The sequence below is a fragment of the Schistocerca nitens genome, chromosome 5 (assembly GCF_023898315.1).
Source record: "Schistocerca nitens isolate TAMUIC-IGC-003100 chromosome 5, iqSchNite1.1, whole genome shotgun sequence".
Lineage (NCBI taxonomy): Eukaryota > Metazoa > Arthropoda > Insecta > Orthoptera > Acrididae > Schistocerca > Schistocerca nitens.
In genome coordinates, this window is record NC_064618.1 from 579,725,121 (window position 1) to 579,747,036 (window position 21,916).

Genomic DNA, 21,916 nt, shown 5'->3' on the forward strand with positions numbered 1-21,916 from the left:
TGAAACCCAGCTCGCGCTATTCGTCCACGAGACTCAGAGGGTCATAGACACGGGTTCCCAGGTAGATGCCGTGTTTCTTGACTTCCGCAAGGCGTTCGATACAGTTCCCTACAGTCGTTTAATGAACAAAGTAAGAGCATATGGACTATCAGACCAATTGTGTGATTGGATTGAAGAGTTCCTAGATAACAGAACGCAGCATGTGATTCTCAATGGAGAGAAGTCTTCCAAAGTAAGTTTGATTTCAGGTGTGCCACAGGGGAGTGTCGTAGGACCGTTCCTATTCACAATATACATAAATGACCTTGTGGATGACATCGGAAGTTCACTGTGGCTTTTTGCTGATGTTGCTGCGGTATATCGAGAGGTTGTAACAATGGAAAATTGTAGTGAAATGCAGGAGGATCTGCAGCGAATTGACGCATGGTGCTGGGAATGGCAACTGAATCTCAATGTAGACAAGTGTAATGTGCTGCGAATACATAGAAAGAAAGATTTTTTATCATTTAGCTACAATATAGCAGGTCAGCAACTGGAAGCAGTTAATTTCATAAATTATCTGAGAGTACGCATTAGGAGTGATTTAAAATGGAATGATCATATAAAATTGATCGTCGGTAAAGCAGATGCCAGACTGAGATTCATTGGAAGAATCCTAAGGAAATGCAATCCGAAAACAAAGGGAGTAGTTTACAGTACGCTTGTTCGCCCACTGCTTGAATACTGCTCAGCAGTGTGGGATCCGTACCAGATAGGGTTGATAGAAGAGATAGAGAAGATCCAATGGAGAGCAGCGCGGTTCGTTACAGGATCATTTAGTAATCGCGAAAGCGTTACGGAGATGATAGATAAACTCCAGTGGATGACTCTGCAGGAGAGACGCTCAGTAGCTCGGTACGGGCTTTTGTTGAAGTTTCGAGAACATACCTTCACCGAGGAGTCAAGCAGTATATTGTTCCCTCCTACGTATATCTCGCGAAGAGACCATGAGAATAAAATCAGAGAGATTAGAGCCCACACAGAGGCATACCGACAATCCTTTCCACGAACAATAGGAGACTGGAATAGAAGGGAGAACCGATAGAGGTACTCAAGGTACCCTCCGCCACACACCGTCAGGTGGCTTGCGGAGTATGGATGTAGATTTAGATTTTACACACTCGTGCCCAGGTCGATAGTCATGAAATATTTTTTCAGTCCTCCTTGCTCGATTGAGATATGCGTGTACAATGTTCCTAATATCATTGTTTCTCGAAGGAAACCGCCATTTCGCACAACACAATAATCCTTCAACCAGGCTTTCTACCTCACTATTGGTTAACGATGGTAGGCTGCCTATTTTGTATTTGTACCTTTCCTAGAGTTTGTCATTTAATGTGGTATATGGAACTGCGTATTGCTCCGAAGCTTTCCGGATGCTTAATTTTCCTGATTTGACAGCTTTTACCTTATTTAGAAGAAATTCTGGTTTGTAGTTAGATTTCCGTGTTGGTCTCAGAACCGTTTGATACACTCGCATAATCGGATTCACCCTACAAAAATGCAATTTTGTAATTAGTCCTGCATAGTACTAACTAAGCAGTATTAGCAATGAACAAAAAAACGGAAAATGTATCACTTAAGACGTTCATATGCAAGCAATAATATTGCAACTTACCAGTTACACTTCGGCAGTAATAGGCGCCAGCAGAAGTTTCCGCACTGTTGTGCTCACTACACGAGCGTAACACAACAATCACACACCTACTGACAATGCGATTTGCTGGTTGCGTGCACTTCAACACGCCATTGTTGTTGATAGATCAGTCAAGAATTCACGACAATGGTCAGCTGCAATGTAATTGTTATAATGCCACGCCCAATTATCCAAATGTAGAAAAAAAACGGTAAATGATCGGATTGACACCACCTGATCGGATTCACCTCATTTTACGGTACTTATTTCTCCTACTTTCATGCAAAGAACATTAGACGAGGGGCCTTCAATAAGTAACGCAACAAATGTTTTTCTGAAAGCAAGTTTTTTTTTTCAGGATTCCAGTACACCACACATTATTCGTCAATCGTTTGCCTACGTCTTTCAACTTAATGTCCGTTCAACGAGACAGCCTTACGCCACGTTATTCTATGCCCACATGGTACCACTCTAATGGTCGACGTCGGAGCCAATGTATAGCTGCATCAATAACCTCCCCATCATACATCCACTGCTTCTCTGGAGTGCATCCTTCAGTGGGCCGAACAGATGGAATTCAGAGGGTGCGAGATCTGTGGCGTAGGGTGAATGAGGAAGAACAGTCTAACGAAGTTTTTTAAGCTCCTATCGAGTGTGCATATTTTTTTAGGCCTTTCGTTGCCATAGAGAAGGAGAAGTTCCTTGCATCCTTAAATCACCTCGAATGAGAGTGTCCGCACGTTCCAACATTGCAGGTGTCACAGCTGTGTGCGGTCGGCGAGCACGAGAGAGTTCAGACAGGTTTGCGCGACCTTGTTGCGATGATGACAGATTCCTCGCCCGACGACTCATTGTGTTTTTGTGCACTGCCATGTCTCCGTGACATTCTCCGATGCTCCAATTTTCCGCCAAAAGAAACTCACTGACAGCTCTGCTTGGAACGCACCTCCGTTACAGACGCCATTTTGAAGGATACGTATAGCGCCGCTACCTATCGGAACTTCGTGAAACTATAGGGGCTAAAACTGTAGTACTCTACAATGTCTCACAAGAAATTCCGCATTTTTTCAGGCGAAATTGGGCGAGAAAAAGTATATCCATTATTTACTGAGCGCCCTTCGCACAAACACAATGAGATAGGTTCGTCCATCAAGAATTACAACAACTAAGCCCGTCCGCTTCCCAAGACCCACCGTCACCTTGCATGTAGTATGTTAGGTGTCCACCATATAGTGTCACGGACGCTTGAGCATTCTTGTATAATGGCATGACATGTAAATGACGTAATGAGAATTAAAATCAACTATTGTTAAATTTATGATGATGATGGCTATTTTTCTAAATTTCATATGTAAGAAAGTGATTGACTTGCATTTCAAAAGTTGTTCAAATTGATGACTTTTTCATATGAAACGTAAAAACCGGAAAATCGTTGTATATAATTGTCTGGTTGTTATTCTTATTTCATTTACGAATATTTCTGAACTGTGGCGCCTGATCATCTCCACAATGTATCCCAACATGGTGTACAAAATTCTGACCCTAAAAGCTCGCTGGCAGGGTATTCGAAACAAAGCCTTGCTTAAGAGAACATTAGGAAGTTTGAAAGGGAAAAAAAAATGTTATTAGCGTTCCGTGAACGACGACGGCATTCGAGAACGGAGAAAAAATTCGAGTTGGATAAGTGTAGGGAATGACATATCTGTGATTAAATAACATCCGCTTATCTAATATCATTGATTTGACACAAATTAACCTACGAAATAAATTCTTTACTTGAAATCCCTACTACTTATTAGCCGTACATAATCGTTGATCATTAATTAACAGGAAAAAAGTGTATAATAGATGGGACATTGTAAGCTCATGACTGCATTTAAAAGTGCGTATGGCATTAATAATCACACAATTCGGTCTCTAATTTGTTGCAGCGACCAAATGTAACAAATTAAATACGGAAACAATCCGAAATCTGATGAGTACGGATATTTAAAGAAACAGAGAAGGCTTACAACCAACCGGTGTCATATACGAGTAGCTTGGAGACATTTTTAAGCTTATCTCATCAAGGAAAGGTTGGCTATCTAAATGTTTGTTCCTGTCATATCAGAACGTAATGAGGTGTTGAATATTCTAAGCCGACTGTGTCTAAAGGAGGACAGTGAACGGCCTAACACTTTGAATAGGCGTTCAAACGTGCTACTACTTTCAGACATTTTTCTTTGCGGTAATACTTTGCGGGAGCAGTATCGCATTAATTTATGAAGATATTACATGACACACAAAAGTAAGCGTTTTCTTTATGCACTTCTAATTGTTCTAGAGCTTACACATGGAATTTTGTTTGTATTATCGTGGGATTATATTAATCGATAAAAAGAACCATTATACGACAGCCTATATTCAGTTTCTGGGAATATAAATCGTAGCGGATCAACATAAATTTGCCAGGCAGAGCTCTGCTGAGAAGGAAGTACCGTTAAGGATTGTCCTATATTGACTGCGCCAAGAAGTTATATTGTGCCCACACAGTGACTTCGTGGATAACGGGTCTTTGTATATTAAAGGATAAGATTAAAATTCTCGCTTGAAGCATCATCTTAACAAGCGAGTAGTTTTAACTGCGCGCGCAAATCTAAACTAATATCCAGAAGATAAGTATAAGCCACATATCACACAATGCTTCCTGAACAAGGGGTCGGAAGGATTACAGCACAAAACAAAACTAACTCACACTTCCACACAAGAATTTCCAAGATATATTTCTTTAAAAATAAGGAAAGAAGTGCTGTAAATCTCTTCCATAAGGACAAAACAGTTAATATTGGATATGGTTACCTTGCTTGCTTGGCAGTGTTCAAGAACTTCACACCTGGAAAGGAAGTGTGTAGAATTCTGAAAGAATCCTCTGTGGCGCCTGGTCATCTCCACAATGTATCCCAACATGGTGTACAAAATTCTGACCCTAAAAGCTCGCTGGCAGAGTATTCGAAACAAAGCCTTGCTTAAGAGAACATTAAGAGGTTTGAAAGGGAAAAAAATGTTATTAGCGTTCCGTGAACGACGACGGCATTCGAGAACGGAGAAAAAATTCGAGTTGGATAAGTGTAGGGAATGACATATGCCATGTCCTCCTCAAAGGATTGTTGAACGAGGATGGTAATTCCATTTCTCCCAAATACAGGTCCACCGGCTTTAACACTGCGCCAACTCGATCGGTAAGGGACAGGGATGGAACGCTTACGATAAAGCAAGGAATTTCCAAGTAAGAAAATCTAAACTGATAGCAGCAGAAGAAGGGGAAGTAACAGACGTAAAGATTGCAGCACATCAAATAGAATGAGAGAAGGAAAAGATCTGACGTATTTACCACATCATCCTAGTATTCATTTCCAAATGATTTAGGGAAACAACGAGAATCTACATTGTGTGAGCTCGATGAGATTTGAACAGCGTTCCTTTTAAATATGCGTTCAGGCTACTGTGCCATTGCTCCTCTGTCGTTTCCACAAATTACTATGTTCGAAGCCAAAACTGTTCCTTCGACAGTACCATGGCGAATCCCCTATCCGAACTTGTCCATTTCGACCTTGTACTTCTGTATCTGCATCTATACTCCGCAAGCCCACTTGCAACGTGTGGCGGGGGGTACTTTCTGTGCCACTGAAATTTCCCCTCTTTCCTGTTACATCCGCGAATGGTTCTCGGGAGAACTATAGCTGGTAAGTCTCCGTGTGGGCTCGAATTCTCTCATTTTATTTTTATGATCTTTTTGAGAGATACACATAGAAGGAAGCGATATATTTGTTGACTTTTATAGAAATGGTTCAAATGGCTCTGAGCACTATGGGACTTAACATCTGAGGTCATCAGTCCCCTAGAACTTAGAACTACTTAAACCGAACTAACCTAAGGACGACACACACATCCATGTCCGAGGCAGGATTCGAACCTGAGACCGTAGCGGTGGAGCGGTTCCAGACTGAAGCGCCTGGAACCGCTCGGCCACTCCGGCCGACTTTTATAGAAATGTACGCTCTCGGAACTTTCAGTATAACACATTGTGATGTAGAAGGCCTCTCTTGCAGCGTTTGCACTGAAGTTGGTTGATCATCTCCCTGACGCTTTCGTACTTATTAAATGAACCTGTAACGGAATGCGCTCGTCAATATTCGAGTACCCGATTTTAATGAGCAGATGTAGACCAAACGTTGCAGTTTAACCTTCTTCCCTTTATAACTTCTACATTTCAGTAGCGTACAATAGCCAGGCAGCTGTCCTAGCGACACAGATTCCCAGAGCTGCAAAGATAACATCCCGGTCTTTCGAACGTGATGACAACATTGCAAGCAGGTTTGGGTGGATTCAAGTTTTACCTGCGATAATAATAACAAAAGCACTGAAAGGTAATAAATGTTTTAACATTATAATAATTTGTCTACATCAATGATTAGCAGACAGATTTAGCAAGTCTTCCACGAAATAGCAATTCAGAGAAGTACAGCACTGGAAAGGCATTCGTCCAAAAGCATGAGAAATATATGTGTCATGCAATTAATTTAACAACTATAATAGCAACAAATCCTCACAATTTCGACATCATCAAAATTTACTCGATGTAAAATCGAAGGGCAGATATATAATTATCTACGATTGCAAAGACAGGTCTGCACACTATGTCTGCGAGCGGTAGAGCGTTTTAATGAAGGGAACGCTGTTTCTTTCGTGTGTCATTCAGGTTTGTTTTAGTTTTTAGGAGGGTTTCTTTCCCTTTCTGTCTTACTTGACTTAACTATTTTTGATTTGTCCATCCAGGCTGTGAACTCTCGACCCTAGTCGGATAAGTTGTCGGCAGCAGGTTTGGTCAGCGTCCGACCGGGCACCTTTATCTGAATCGAATGTTCTCCACAGGCTGTAGGGACGGAAGCCGATCCAGGCGTGCACGTATTTGAAAAGCATCCTGCATTAAACACACGAGGGGCGCTCAATAAGTAACGCAAAACTTTTTTTTGTAGCAGGTTAGTTTTATTCAGGATTTCAGTACACCACATTATTTCCCACTCTTTTCACTAAAAAACCCTATTTTCCAACATATTCTCCATTCAGTACGACGACCTTACGCCACCTTGCTGGGAGGGCCTGTATGTTCGCATGGTACCGACGTCGCAGCGAACCTCTTGCTCCGTCAATAACCTGCCCATCATCCACTTACTGCTTCCCGCGGAGAACATCCTTCATTGGCCCAGACATATGGAAGTCGGAAAGTGGGAGATCCAGGCTGTAGGGTGGATCAGGAAGAACACTCCAATGAAGCTTTGTGAGCTCTTCTCGGGTGCACAGACTGGTGTGAGGTCTTGCTTTGTCATGGAGAAGGATAAGTTAATTTGCATTTTTGTGGCGACGAACACGCTGAAGCCGATTCTTATATATCCTGCGGGTAGCACAGTACAGTCCAGACTTGATCGTTGCACCAAGAGGGAGGACATCAAACAGAATAACACATTCAGAGCCTGTCGCCGTAACTTTACCGTCTGAGAACGTGGCTGTCAACTTTTTCTTCAGATGCGAAGTGCTGTGGCGCCACTCCTTGGGGTTGCCGGTTTGTTTCCGTTTCGAAGTGATGAACCTACGTTTCATCGCCTGCGACGATGTTCGACAAAAAGTAGTCACGATCAGCTTCGTAACGCGCAAGCCATTCCGCCCACATGGTTTTCGTTGCTCTTTATTGTCCTCTGCTAGGCGCTGAGGAACGGAGCGGGCACACACCTTGAGTACCCCAACTGGTGGACGAGTGTGTCAGCACTACCAACAGAGATGTCCAGTTGAGCAGCGAGGTATTTGTGATACGTCGATCGCCTACAAGGAAAGGGTAGTTCGGTGGTTTTGGACACTACATAAATGACGCAGTAAATTGTATAATTACCGGTTGTATTGGTGGCATTAGTAGTAAAGGGATCATCAAGGAATGAATGTGCAAGAAAGAAACCAGGAACCACCGACTTTTCATTGTTTTGTTTTTGATATTTTGTTTGATTGTTTGTTTTGCATGTAATTAGAACCGCACATCGTTAGTGTTAGTCCAGTGCGTATTTTATAACCTTATAGAATATAAATTGTATTTTATAAGTAATAAAAATTAGTTGATCGCATAACTTCTCCCATTTTATGTAACCAAAACAATTCCTTTTGATGCAAGTACAGTTTAAAGCCACAAATATGAAAATATACATAGTTGCTGCTGTTATATTGCGCTCAATAGAACGTTCTTCGTCATGATCAAAGGCAAGAGTTTCCTTTGTTATCGATAAATGCGAAAGTTGTTTTTGAATTAATAGAAACATTTTTATATAAGTTCGGTAAGTACTGAAGCGATGTTTGATATATTTTTATTTTGCGTATTTTATTTTACCGTTTTGTTCAGGAAATTGGATTTTCTACTGCTACATGATAAATATGTATTGCATTCTTTATTTCTACAACATTGCTCTGTTTCACGTTACAAATCAACAATATTCGAATGAAACCTGAGTTAAGCATCGACAGTTTCAGTTTCGCTATAAGTACTGCTTATTTTTAAGTAATAGGCAGGAGGATAACTATGTAGGACAAAAATGTACCGTTGGTTACCCGGCTCTTTATATTTCCTCACTCAGTTTCTAGACGCTTCACCGCTTCCGGTTCTTTGACGAATGTAATAAGATACTGATCGCTAATGTAAAGAAAGTGATCGATGTGAAGTAAAGCCCGATAGGTATGCAACACATCTAATATAGAGATAACATGGGTATGACTTAACTGACCAAAGCTACTAAGCTTGGTTATGATAGCCTACAGTAGTTTCACAACTCTAAATGCAGCTCTCTGCTTGGAACGCACCTCCATTGCAGACGCCATTTTGAATTTTGCGTAGAGTGTCACCACCTATCCGGAATTTATGAAACTACAGGGGCTGTACCGGGAACATTCCACGACGTCCCAAAACAAATTCCACATTTTTTCAGCCAAAATTGGCCGAGAAAAGAAATGTGTTGCATTATTTACCAAACGGCCCTCGTAGATTATAATTTCCTAGAATTCCTTGTTATTTTAGAGACTGTTAGTTTCATGCTGGTTTATTCTCCTAAAGTTAGCAAATAAAATTGGAAATTTACGTATGTAGTAATATATTTACTGTTTGAGTGGGGACGGCAAGAAAGGTCATGCCCACTCCACGCCCCCCCCCCCCTTATCCGCGCCTATAGGCAGCACCATAAACAGTTGAAAGCCTTATGCAAGTGCAGATGTATACTCTGTGAAGCAATAAAATGAAAATGGCAGGAGGCATTTTTTACTGCATCATTCCTTCTCATTTAGTGCGTGCGAAATATGACGACATGCTTTCAGGCGTGTTATTAATCCAATTTACGCCTGCAGTTTATACATGAGCGATATGTGTGGATCTCATGAGCCTTTGTAGACTGCTTCCTAAAAACCGGGTCACGGAATTTTCTATCTTGGTTTTCGAAGGACATTTAACACCTTTTTCCATTTACCTTCCAGCTGAGACTTCTCAGGACCTTCTTTAAGCGAAACAAACAGGCTCGTACATTTCTCTGTGTCTCTTCGCTCTCAACCGCTAACCTCATATGATATGAAATCCACAAACCTGAGTGGTATTCCAATAGCAGCCATGCAAGTGTTCCGGGAGCAATCGCTATCGTAGACGAACTACGGTTTTCCAGCTCGTTTAGTTACTGTATCAGTTCTTGGTCATAAGGAAGTGTCTGGAAACTAATTTTGTGCCACTGACAGCCTTTAAAACGGCCAGAGTTTCTCATTTTTTTGTCCTACGATAGCATTTTGCTACTGTTGCTGTGGAAGAGTCAGAGTATTGTTCCTCTGGTAATCAAAAGTGAATCGATTAGCTGGTTAAAATAAGGACGAAGGGCATAATAATACTGAGCAGAAAGCATTACACTACAGCACGGCACCAGTTCTCCATGAGACACAGCAAGTTTCAAGTGTCGAACCCTTTCAAGCAGACTCTGTTACAGCCATTAAATTCAAATTAGAGGAAGATTATACTACGAAAGCAATAAAACCTGAGATCAGCAGACTCTGTCATCGACTGCTGAATGCGGAACAGAAATACGCATCTCAAAAGCGAGCTACCCCTACCACAGATAGCATGATGTATGACTATTTACACAAACGCCAGCGAGTGGTTCGCAACCCTCCCGGGCGCAACCCGTTAGGAACGCAAGCTAGCCGACCCACTAAGGGCAGACGTGACCTCATTCTCGCTTCCGGTTGCCACGGGGACACGGAAGACATTCCTCCACACGCTGCATCCGCTTACAAATTCATTCACAAATGCCAGACGAAAATACGCCCACCGACTGTGCGTTAGAGTTTTGAGGCGAGTGTTAATTTTGTTGAAAACCCGTGTCCGGCCGACACAGATTATTAACGTATATAGCAGAAGAACCATTCATAACTTTTCACGTTATAGGTAGTACAACTATGTGACTTTCATACAATTTACCTTATTCATCGGGCTTCTGACTGATTTGATGCGGCCGGCCACGAATTCCTCTCCTACGCTAACCTCTTCACCTAAGAATAGCGCTTGCAACCTACCTCCTTCTGTATTCTAATCTCCATCTTCCGCTACGTTTTCATCCTCTACAGCTCCACTGAGTACCATAGAAGTTATTTCCTGTCGTCGACAGACATATCCTATGATACTGACCCTTCTTTTCTTGGAAGTGTTTTCTTTACATTCTTTTCTTCCCCGATTATGAGGAGAACTTCCCCGTTCCTTGCCTTATCAGTCCAACTAAATTTCAACATTCTTCTGTAGCGCCTGTAGTACATCATCTGTAATGCTTCACTTCTCTTCTGCTCCAGTTTTCCTACGGTCCATTATTCACTACCATACATTTCTGAGCCCCGAATGAACATTTTCACAAATTTCTTCCGCAAATTTAGGCTTATGTTTGATACAAGAAGACTTTTTTTGACCAGAAATCCCCTTTCTGCCTTTGTTAGTCTGCTTTTTATATCCTCCATGGTTCGTACGTCATGGGTTATTTTGCTTCCGAGGTAGGTCTACTTCGTGATACAAAATTTTGAAGTTAAGTTCCTCGTTATTTTCGTTTTGCTACTTCTCATTACTTTCATCTTCCTTCGGTTTGCTCTCAATCCATATTCTATATGCATCTTACTCTTCATTTCATTCAACACAACCTGTAATTGTTATTCACCCTCATTGAGCTAGCAATGTTATCAGCGAATCTTATCATTGATACCCTTTAACCCTGAATTTTAATCCCACTGTTAAACCTTTCTTTACTTCCGTCATTACTTTTTCGATGTGTAGATTGAACAATAGGAGCAAAAGACTCCATCCCTGTCTTATATCCTTTCTATACTCGCTCTTGGTCTTTCAGTCTTCTTGTTTCCTCTTGGTACTTGTGCGACGGTTTTCACATTTATCAACGCTTGCTATCTTCGGCATTGTTTGGATGATATTTTTCCGAAAGTCTGATGGTATTGCCAGTCTAATAGATTATACAAACTAACCTGAATAGTTGTTTCACTGCCACTTCTCCCCCCTCTGCCTTACGTGATGTTAAGTCTTCCAGAGCTCTGAAATTCTAATGGTGGATCCCCTGTCTCTTCGATATCGGCTTCATTTTCTTCTCCTGTCACTTCATCAGACAATTTCTCCCCACATAGAGGCCTTCAATGTACTCTTTCCACCTATCCGCTCTCTCCTTTGCGTTTAACAGTGAAATCCTCATTGCTTCTTAATGTTGCAACCCTTCCTTTCAATCTTTCCGAAGGTTGTTTTGACTTCTCTATATGCCAAGTCAGTCCTTCCGACAATAATTTCTCTTTCTATTTATTCACATTTTCTCTGCAGACACTTCGCCTTGGCTTTCCTGCACTTCCTATATATTTCATTCCTAAGTGATTTATATTTCTGTATTGCTGTCTTTCCCTAATCATTTTCGTACTTCTTTCTTTCGTCAATCAACTGAAATACACTCTAAGACAAAAAAACGACGCTCCACGAAAGAACTGTCCGAATGGGACGGAAATCGGTAAATATAACGTACATGTACAGACAAGCAAATGATTACGATTTCAGAAAATTTTGATGATTTTTTCATGAGAAAGGGTCTCACAAACTCAGCAAGTCAATAACGCGCTGGTCCATCTATAGCCTTTATACAAGCAGTAGTTCGGCTCCGCATTGGTTCATAGAGTTGTTGGATCTCCTCCTGAGCCTTAGATCGTCAAAATCCAGAGCTGGTTGGAAGGCTCTGCCCATAATGCCGCAAACGTTTTCAACTGCAGAGAGAACCGGCGACTTTGATAACCAAGGCATGGTCTGACAAGCAGCAGAAGCCCTCACCCTGTGTGGGCGGGTACCATCTTGCTAAGATGTAAGCCCAGGGAGGTTGGCCTGAAGAGTATTAAAATGAATCGTAGAACATGCAGTAAGGATGTCGCGGATGACAAGCAAAGGGCTCCAAGGCCTCCTGCTATGAAAAGAAATGGCACCCAAAACCATCACTCCTGGTTGTCGGGCCATATGCCAGCGACACTTAAAAGATTAGTATCCCACCGCTGTCTGAGACGTCTCCACACACGTTTTCGGTCTGGAATCTCAGAGACTGGAGTAAATTTATCTTCAGTGATAAGTCCCACTTTGATCTGAGCCCCAATGACCTGTGAATCGGTTAGCCGTGTCTGAGGCCTTCCCCTAGTGAGTCATTACTTTTTCATTTGTAGTAAGTGGCGTAATATATGCACTACCGGAAACTACCACTGACTGACATGTAGGCTGTCTTACAACTCTCCACGTACTGGAATCTTCGCTTCATCGTCTGACTCCAGTTTTGTGTCACACAGGACGTAAATAATGTTCAGTATAAGCTTCCTCAATCTATTCATCTTCCTCTTATAAGGTGCAGTCAAATGAAAACAAGACACGTGGAAAAAAGGAACTACACACTTTATTATTTCAAAAGTAATCACCATAACTGTTAATACATTTACCCCACTGTGAGACAGGACGGTCAGTGCCTTCTTGGAAAAAATTTTACGGTTGCCCACGGAACTATGACTGTACCCTACTGCGCGCCTCTTCGGACCCACATGTTGCCAAGCTTGCCTCTACTAAATTTCCTTGGGAAGCCCTGTCACATCCCCCATATAGTCCAGATCATTCCGATACGATTTTTTATATTTTTGTAACCCTAAAGAAAGACCATCGTAGCCGTCGATTTGCTTCCGAGAACAGGCGTACAATCATGGATCTGTAGGCAACCGTAAAGACTTTTCCATGAAGGCATTGACCGTCTTGTCCCACAGTGGAATAAATATATTAACAGTTATGATTATTACTTTTAAAATAATAAACAGTTTAGTTACTTTTCAGAGTTTAGTACATCAATCGGTAAAAACGGAACTCTTATAGGATCACTTTGCTCTCCGTCTGTCTGTCTTTCTGTCTGTCCGACTTTTGAGACCCTTTTCTCTCAGGAACGGGTTGAGGTATCACATTGAAATTTATGTCACATACTAAGGTATGCCTTCCATTGGCGGTGTAAAGCATTTAAGCTTCTACGTCAGTGCGATCAAAGTATATGTCGATTTATGTCACATATTTTGATACTCGCAAACTCACTATTAGAACCTATAGTGAACTTCCCGTTGACCTAAGATCATGAAATTTGGGAAGAAGCAAGGTTCCACAGTACAAGTAAAGGTAAAAATCCGAAATTTGTTACTTTGTAATTATATCAAGTGAAAAAATACCTTCTTTTTCAATACTTGTCCGTCTGTCTCTCTGTCTGAGACCGCTTTTTCTCAGGAACTGGTAAACGTACCAAGTTCAAATGTACGTCATATACTGAGGTCTAAGGACCCTAGCCGACGTAATAAATTTAAGCATGTACGTAAATGCAATCAAAAAATCAGACCATTTACGTCACATATTATGATATCTTGCCAGTACCGATACCGTCAAAAGGCTAAAATTGTCGAGGTTCTCGATTCTCGAGATGGATGAACTACCTATATACATACCTAACTTTGTACGGCACCTCGGTGAGCGAGTCCTTCTCACACTTTGACGGGTCTTTATTTTCCATCTGTCTCATTTTCATTTGACTGCCCCTTATACATAAAAGTACACCATAGGGTGCTCAATACACTGGAAGTGGAATACGTTCAAATAACTTACCGTAATCGTGAGTCCGTATATTTCATAAACGAAAAGTTTGACTGACATTTAACAGTAAGTAAGATGTCACAACTTGTTACATGAGTACATTTGTATTTGCAATGATGCAAAAATGTTCGGCTGAAAATTTCTCAACATCCGTTTCATTAACTGCAACTCAATCTTAATCACAGAACATACACTAACGAGCCGAAACATTTATGACCACTGTCCACTGCAGGAGTGAATGCTGCCTGATGACATTGCGGGCACGTGACGCAGTAAGAAAAGTATTTAAGCGGAGAATGGGGAATCATTCTAGCGACGACGCAGGCCGCAAATGGGGAAATCCATTGATAGAAGCGTATTTCGAATGAATACGTGGTGTCTGTACTTTCGGACATGTCCAAAAGAACAAACAACACACGGAATCCGCAGCTGTGACACATATTACGTCCCACATATCCAAAAGAACAGATGCCATGCATTCATGTAACTGATTCAATAGGTGGACAATTCATCCACAACATTCAGTGCTGATGCACATTTACATTCAACCTCCACCAGAAATCTAAAATTAGCGAGCATGGAGGACATGCACGGGGGCTGCAGATAGGTAGCGTTAGGCTGGAGTGTGGATCAGCCAAGGAGCATACCGTGATAGTCAGTATTTTCAGTAAAAACTGTGTCAGGGTGGCGCCGTGTTTAACGCAACTACCCACTAAGCAGGAGATCCCAGGTTCGACTCCCAGTCCAACACACATTTTCACTCGTCGCCACTGATTCCGCATAAAGTCCCGCTGCATTGATATCACTAGTTCCTTCCATTTCCTTTCCTTTCTCTCCCTCCGCCTTCAAGTACATAATAAGTAACATAACTGCAGAATCCAAGTTGCGACTGTTCTTTCTGACATGTCCGAAAGAAAAGACAGCACGCATGCATATAATTGATTCGCCTCGATGGGTAATTAATCCACAAACTTTAGTGTGTCGTGTGCCCATTATGGTGCTCGCAACCAGACGTCGAACCTACCAGTTACATACGTCCTCCCGGAATAGCATAAGACTTTTGTACCGGGTGATCAAAAAGTCAGTATAAATTTGAAAACTCAATAAATCACGGAATAATGTAGATAGAGAGGTACAAATTGACACACATGCTTGGAATGACATGGGGTTTTATTAGAACCAAAAAAATACAAAAGTTCAAAAAATGTCCGACAGATGGCGCTTCATCTGATCAGAATGGCAATAATTAGCATAACAAAGTAAGACAAAGCAAATATGATGTTCTTTACAGGAAATGCTCAATATGTCCACCATCATTGCTCAACAATAGCTGTAGTCGAGGAATAATGTTGTGAACAGCACTGCAAAGCATGTCCGGAGCTATGGTGAGGCACTGACGTCGGATGTTGTCTTTCAGCATTCCTAGAGACGTCGGTCGATCACGATACACTTGCGACTTCAGGTAATGCCAAAGCCAATAATCGCACGGACTGACGTCTGGGGACCTGGGAGGCCAAGCATGACGAAAGTGGCGGTTGAGCACACGATCATCACCAAACGACGCGCGCAAGAGATCTTTCACGCGTCTGTCGGACATTTTGTGAACTTTGTTTTTCTTTCTGGTTCTAGTAAAACCCATGTCATTCCAAGCATGTGTGTCAATTTTTACCTCTCTATCTACATTATTCCGCGGTTTATTAAGTTTTCAAATTTATACTGACTTTTTGATCACCCAGTAGATTCAATTTGTTTGCTAATAGCTTTTGGATACTACAGTCGCCTATAAATTTATCTTGTAGAGGTGTCCTGCTATTCAGTCCCAACAAATAATCTTCTTCACCATGCTCGGATCCTGTTCCCTGAAGATTTTGTGAATTAGCCGCAAAAAGAGCTCATTTCTCTCCTCAAGCGATGTAAAGCATTCTTAACCAGAGTTCCATTATTACAACCACGTATTGTCAGATTAACCATTAATACAATGTACTTTACAATGAGCACGAGGCTCCTCCTTCTCTCTGGCCTGTATACAGTGGAGTATGTCAAATACATTACATTTTACATAACGTTCATTGCTAGTACAGGCTCTTTGGTCATTCCTTGGCGGGCCATCGTATCACCTTCCATCAGTGGCTGCACGAATTAACAAGTCCACTACAGCAAAAATGGTTCAAATGGCTCGGAGCACTATGGGACTTAACTGCTGAGGTCATCAGTCCCCTAGAACTTAGAACTACTTAAACCTAAGGACATAACACACATCCATGACCGAGGCAGGATTCGAACCTGCGACCGTAGCTGTCGCTCGGTTCCAGACTGTAACGTCTGGAAGCGCTCGGCCACACCGGGCGGCCACTACAGCAAGTGACGACGTCCGTTCACCGCTCATGCCCACGGAAGGTGTAACTCCTGCTTATATTCGTGGCTCTGCATAAACAGAAGCCTAGCGACAGTGTTTTCTTCGTCTCTGGCTCAACTAACTTAACATAATAATTTCTTTCTCTACATTCACGTGAATATCTTCAGTTTCTCGAAGAGCCTAGGAATGTACAACGGCATTTCATTAGAAATCTTATGTTACACTACATACTCCCCAACTCGAATGGAAGGTATCACGCGTACTACAACTCCTTATATGATTTCTACATTTAGTGCACAGAAATTCTCTGTTATCGAACACATACTAAAACTAAACTCCTCCCGCACAGGTCATGAAGGCCCACAGGTACCGACTGGCAGCGGTGTCATTCTCAGCCCACAGGCGTCACTGGATGCGGATATGGAGGGACATGTGGTCAGCATACTGCTCTCCCGACCGTAGGTCAGTTTCCGAGACCGGAGCAGCTACTTCTCAATCAAGTAGCTCCTCAGTTTGCCTCTCAAGGGCTCAGTGCACCCCGCTTGCCAACAGCGCTCGGCAGACCGGATGGTCACCCATCAAAGTGCTAGCCCAGCCCGACAGCGCTTAACTTCGATGATCTGACGGGAATCGGTGTTACCGCTGCGGCAAAGCCGTTGGCATCGAATACATACTTCACTGCTTTTATTAGTTCAACTCTATCCTTTCAATATAGTTATGTAGGCTCTATATCTTTGCCATAATGCATTTTTAATAAATTACCTATACTATTTAAAATGTGTATTATTACTCAAGAATCCAGTCTTTTCCCTAGGTTTTTCTTTCTAAGTTTTTACGGTTTTTACGGTTTTAAAAACAACCACTTATCTTTAAAATATGAATCGTCAGCTATATCCTCTTTACGTGTAAGGCTAAATTCTGTACTTCATTGTTAGTGAACTTATGTTAAAAAATTTATATTCTAAGTAACTCCAGGACCTTCTGTCCGTAGCATATCGTTTATTCCCAATGGAAGACGTGATAGGCATCAGGAACTACATTTTTAGTACCTTTTACGTAATTAAATGCGATCTGGTAGTCTTGTAAGAATAAAACCCACCATATCAGTCTCCTATGTAATAAACTACTTTCCATGAGAAATGCTAGAGCTTAATGATCAATATACATAACTATTTTGGATCCCCATACCGAAGTTTGTAATTTTTGTATGCTCCAGACTGTGGCTAATATCTCTTTCTCTGTTGTTGTATGAATTAATTCATGTTTGGGCAGAGCTCTACTGGGAAACGCTAGTGCGTAATTTTCTTCTGTAGTAGTGTCCCATTCACCTGGAAACAGTTCACAAGTCACTCTATATTCTAAAGCATCAGTATTAAATTTAAATGGTTTATCCATACATGGGTGTTTCAAAATAGATGCATTCATTAATTCTAATTTAATGTTGTTAAAAGCTTCTGATTCCTCGTCTCCCCAAACGGATTTCGATCTTTGTTTAAGAAATTTTCACAAACGTGTTTCATTCATAGGTTAACCGTGAATATAGCGGCAATAAAACACGTCTAGCATAATCTTGGATTACATGAATCTGCTCTGGATCATCTTTTATTCCATTTATCCAAACCAGCTATCATAAAAATTTTTCATCTTCCCTGCTGAAATGTGACTTGGATTCCTTAAACGTAATGCCTTTTGTGTCAAACCTGTCCAAAGTTCTTGTAAGTAGAGTACAATGTTCCTCCTAAGTTTTGGGTGCCAACAATGTGTCACCTACATTGATGATTAGATCTTGTAAGAGTTACTTTCCTAATGCCACACCTAGAGCTCTAATGAGTATTGATACTGAAATGTTCAGAGCAAACTGCAAAACTTTAAATTGTTAGGACTTTCATGCAAACAAAAGCTGTAAATTTCCTAGAAGCTTCACCAAGTGTCACCTGTCAGTATCCCACGGTCAGGTACACTGAAATAAAGTATCTTGATTGTTCGAATTTCGCTAAAATTGCACCAATACTAACCAGTGAGTCACTTTCCGTTTCTATATGTTTGTTTAGCGTTCGAGCATTCAGCTCTAAATGGACTTCTCCTGTAGCTTTAGGTATCACCAACAATGGATTATTGTAAACTCCAAGGCTAAAGTCCACATTATTATTTTCAATAATTTTATCTAGTCCTTCTTTTACTGCCGGGTGAGTACCCAAGGGTATTGGGTATGGTCTGCAAAATTACATATGTAATCTCCTAGTAGTCCTGGTTTGCCTGTAAATACTTTATCATATTGTGTCAATATCTTATACAAATCTTCTTTCTGAGAATTAGTTAGCAAATCTGCTTCATAAGCTTTCATTTTAATCTGTGCCTGCAATACTTCTTGTGAATTAGTTGGATTCTCTTCATTTATATTTTTCAATGTGGCAATTAAAGGTATTTGGTAATTTTCCTATCCACCAAGTTTTGGTTCTTAAATGGTATTATACAATAGTTGTTATGGTTATTACATTTAAACCTTAACTCTTTCACAACAAAGTCTAATATTAATCTATACGTTAGAATCCAATCAGTACCAAGTAACAATAGTGTATGTTCACATTTGGCACGACTAAGAAGGTGTGCATGTACGTAAAATTGCTTATACTTAAAGAAAATCGTACTTCTTCTTTTATTTGCTTTGCTTTTGCCCCAGTAATGTCGACAAATACGCTCCAGTCATTGGTGCTGGATACACCGCTCTTTGTTATAATATCTCTAGCAAAGGTTCTGAGACAAGCGAAATTTGGCTAACTGAATCTATGTGAACATCAGTTTTTTTTTATTATTTATGTCTCCTGTTACTATAGGTTTACTGTTTTCGCCAGTCTCATTCTGCTAGTTTTCCTCTAATAACCATTCTTTCATAGTTAGTGTTTGCATAAATGCTACGAGCTTGTCAACGTATGGATTTGATCTTACATCAACACATCTTACCATAGTTTGCGATGGTACAAATGCTCGTAGTTATGGGTTACTGTTATTCGTTGTCATGTTAACAAATATCTAGGGGTTGTCATTTCTTGACCTACGGTTATGTTGTTTATTCTTCCCAAAGGCAGACTGTATAACTTGACAAAAGTTTATTTCTCTCGTTTTCTGCAATTTACTATTTTCTTAGTTACTATCACTATTTACTCGTATATCATCGTGATTATTATTCTCTCTTACACACTATTCATCGTATCTAAACTTTCTACAAAGGATAATAACTCATTTCCTGTTGCACATTTTCTACATAAACTCTCTTTACGAACATAGTTTTCTGACTAACACTTTTGCTAAACGTATTTCTTCTATGGGTTTGTCTAAATATTTCAATAGAGTAAGATGCTATTCTATGCATTTCTTAAAGCTGCCACATGAAGTGTTATAATATTTAGGGTCAAGCAATTCTAATGTTAATTTTTCCTCTTTACCTTGAAACCAATATTTCCGCTTAAACTTTTTTTGGAAGTCGTCCCAAGATGCAAATTCTTCTGAGTGAGCATTTCCCCACTCCGCAGAGTCACCCACCAAATACCTTAAGGCAAAGTCTGTCTTTTTCGAATCTTCCCACTTACGTGGTAAAGATCTAGAAAATACCCCTAAGAAGTAAGTATGGTGTAGATCATCACTGGATTTGAATTCTGGAAAATCCCATATAGATTGCCGTTTCCTAACTGCAATTCTTCCAACAATGTACTAGTGAGACTAGAGTCTCCTGTGCAGTGACTTTCTTTAGGTTCCTGGGGTGTTCTAGCCAACTCATCCCATAACTGTATAATCTAACTGTTTTGTTGAGAAGTCTCTTCCCTGGAAAATTTGAACCTAATCAAATTTTCTGCCATCTCTCGAAATGTTTGATTTACCAATGCCTGTACCCTTTCCTACAAACTAGTAATCATCTCATGTGAACAAATAGTGTCCCCATTTTCTCTTGCCTGTTCTAATAATTCGATACGTCCCATTGCTTCTTTGAATTCACTCTTCACAATTTTACATTCCTTTTCCGTAAACTCACGGACACTATGTTTGTGTGCAGTTCTTTAGTATGTTCATACATCTCCTTACTTACTAAGTCACAATGCTGTACAGCGTCGATACGTATCTCTTCTTACAAAGCAGTGAGTTTCAAGATCTGACAGCAGAGCCTCGTGAGCTTCTCTCTTAATTCATGGTTATTTCTTTGTAAGTTGATTATAGTCTCCCGCAATTGTGATAGCTCATTATTAATCTTACCATTATTGTGTCGCACTAATGAGAGTTCGTTTCTAATCTTATCGTTACTGTCTTTTATTTTCCTATTAATATTGTTCTCCAATTTCATAAATAAAATCGTCATATACATTCCTTGTGCTTCCATGGCCATTTTCCTGGTCCACACAGGCATATGCTGTTATCGCACTGGTAATTACTAATAAGTCTTATCGCTTCCTGCACATCATTGCTAGCTAGTTACTCTAGTCTCGTTTTACTAGACCACAAAGAATTATGAGAATCACAGCTCGCCCCCTGACGAAACTGTGTGCTTGGGGTGAACTGCGACTGCTTTGCGGTCACGTCATGTTGAACAACTGCACGTAGCTGCTACTGGGCTGCCGATGGATAATCAGTGTCTCGTGACTGCCCAGCGCTGTAGTCAGTTTGTCTTGTGGATCGGTCAACGCGATGTCCGTCGGTTGCTACAAACTCGTCAGTCTTCCTTTCCAAACTCACCGATAATTCTTCCACCACGTAAAGCAAAACGTACGTGCGTACCTCGTATTCGTAAGAGGAAGATTCGGAAAGAAATTCACAATAATTTATTTTTTTCTCCCTTGGTGTTGCAGCTGGAATGGTGAAATTTCATAACGATATATTTTGAAGTGACACTGAGGGCATTTTGTTTTCATGTGCAGCTGTAGCGAGAGAACTACCAAACAAACGTGGCGCACATGTTGCTGTCGTTAATATGTGACGAACAGCCTAATGTAGTTCGATATTTGTGCGCCAAAGGGCATAAACTGAGTGAAATTCACAGGGACATGCGTGGCGTGTGTAGGAACAACGGTATGGAACGCAGCAATGTCTCCAGGTTGTGTGCATTCTTCCAAGGGGGCCGCGTGAATCTTAGTGATTCGCCACACTCCGGGTGGCCGGTAACAGCAACAACACAGCAGAATGTCAGATTGAGGCAGCAGTTTTGGAAGACCGGCTTGTGCAACTGCGAACGTTATCGCAGCAGATCAACATTTACTATGGTGTTGTGTACGATATTGTCCATGACACGTTAAAGTTAGTGCTCGCTGGGTGTCTAAGAACGTGACAAGCGTCAGCGAAAGATGAAAGTTAGGACCACTTAATCTGTTACGCCGGAAAAGGGCATGCCTTTCTGAAAGGAATCGTCACTGACAATGAGTTGTGGGCGTACCACTAAATGCCCTAAACCAAGCAGGCCTAGATGGAGTGGAAATATGTTGGTTCCTCCTTCTCTCTGGTCGTATACAATAGAGCAAGTCAGATACATTACATTTTACATAAAGAGTCCCCCCCCCCCCCATGAACCATGGACCTCGCGCTGGTGGGGAGGCTTGCGTGCCTCAGCGATCCAGATAGCCGTAGCGTAGGTGCAACAACAACAAAGGAGTATCTGTTGAGAGGCCAGACAAGCGTG

The 21,916-nt window shown here is 41.2% G+C and overlaps 1 pseudogene; it reads right to left on the reverse strand.

Annotated features, from left to right (window-relative positions):
- Positions 1-16,800: 16,800 nt before the first annotated feature.
- LOC126261423 (5S ribosomal RNA) lies at positions 16,801-16,918 on the reverse strand (annotated as a pseudogene).
- Positions 16,919-21,916: the final 4,998 nt, after the last annotated feature.